Source organism: Tupaia chinensis, unplaced genomic scaffold (genome assembly GCF_000334495.1).
Source record: "Tupaia chinensis unplaced genomic scaffold, TupChi_1.0 Scaffold000627_1, whole genome shotgun sequence".
NCBI classification, from domain to species: domain Eukaryota; kingdom Metazoa; phylum Chordata; class Mammalia; order Scandentia; family Tupaiidae; genus Tupaia; species Tupaia belangeri.
The window spans coordinates 3392492-3393694 of NW_006160147.1; the positions used below are offsets into that span (position 1 = coordinate 3392492).

A 1203-nucleotide genomic window follows, 5' to 3' on the forward strand; every position below is an offset into this window, starting at 1 on the left:
ACGCTCTTGCCCTTCATCTTCGCCGTTTGTGGGGGACCTTTTCGGTGCCGTACCGTTGGTGAGGTGCGGGGAAGGCTACAGAAACAGTTTCTGCCCACCTCCCCACCAGGGTACCATAGATGAGGCTGGTCAAGATGGCACGTGACGGAGACATGGCGCACAGGTCGTGGGTCCTGCACACTCTTCCTTGTGCCCCAGGAAGGGCACTCATCCCTGGGTCCGACTCCGGGGGGGCTGGGCTCCTGCTCTCAGCAAGACTTCCAGGCCTCTGTGTGCTGTGTGACTCAGGGTTGCTTTAGCGTGCCGTGTTCCTCTGGTTCGTCCCCTCCTCCAAGCCTCGTCCATAGCAGACTGCATTCTAGGACGTGTCCCTATTTGCTCTTCAGTCCACAAAAGGGAGAAGGGGGAGTGGGTCCTGGGCACACCCCACCCGACCCAAGCCAGACCCGCTGGACTGGCATCAGATGGCTTCCGAGCTCCTATTCTCCAGGCCCACCTGCGTGCCCTTCAAGTCTTAAAGGGATGGAGACAGTCTCTACGTTCACCAGGCAGGGACAGAGGGGGACTCCTGGCCTGGAGGGAGTGAGGGGGGCAAGTAGACTTGTCACAGCTGCCAGGGGGTCTCGCAGCACAGAGGATGTGGAAGTCACAACCTGCATCACTCCTGACCTGCCTGGGGACACCCACGCCGGAGTTGTCTCTGCTGTAGGGGAAACGCAGTCAGACTGGGGAGCATGAAGAGGCTCGAGGTGTCCTGGACCTCCTCTGGTCCTGAATCCACCACCAGCTGGTTTGGTCGTCTTGGGGCCATGCTGGAGGGCAAGAATGCAGCTCTGTCCCGTGCAGGCCTGTGAAGACGCTCTGGTGGCAGGTGTCTGCCAGTGACCATGCCTCATTCCCTGATGGCGGGCACGTAGATTGTTTCTTCACCGGCATCTTCATGGCAAATCGTCCTCCTTGCCCCGGCCGCGGCCAGCCTCTGGCTTGCATAAATGCCATGCCTCGTCCCTAGGGAACCTTCCTCTTTCTAAAGGACCTGCTCCACCTCTGCTTCTTATCTGCTCCCTATACCCCTTTCTTTTGCCTCTTTCCTGATCCTTTGGCCTTGGTTCTTTAATTATTTTCTTTCTGTCCCTGTAGCGGGGTAGCTCGGGCCAGCGGGCTGCTAGGTGGTAGCAGTAGGCTCCAGGAGAGACGTCCATG

General features: G+C 58.9%; 1 protein-coding gene across 16 annotated transcripts in view; it reads left to right on the forward strand.

The window, feature by feature from the left end:
- The window catches only part of NFASC (neurofascin), a 237611-nt gene that overhangs the window by 226081 nt on the left and 10327 nt on the right, over nt 1-1203 (forward strand). The gene's annotated exons all lie outside the window — the stretch shown is intronic.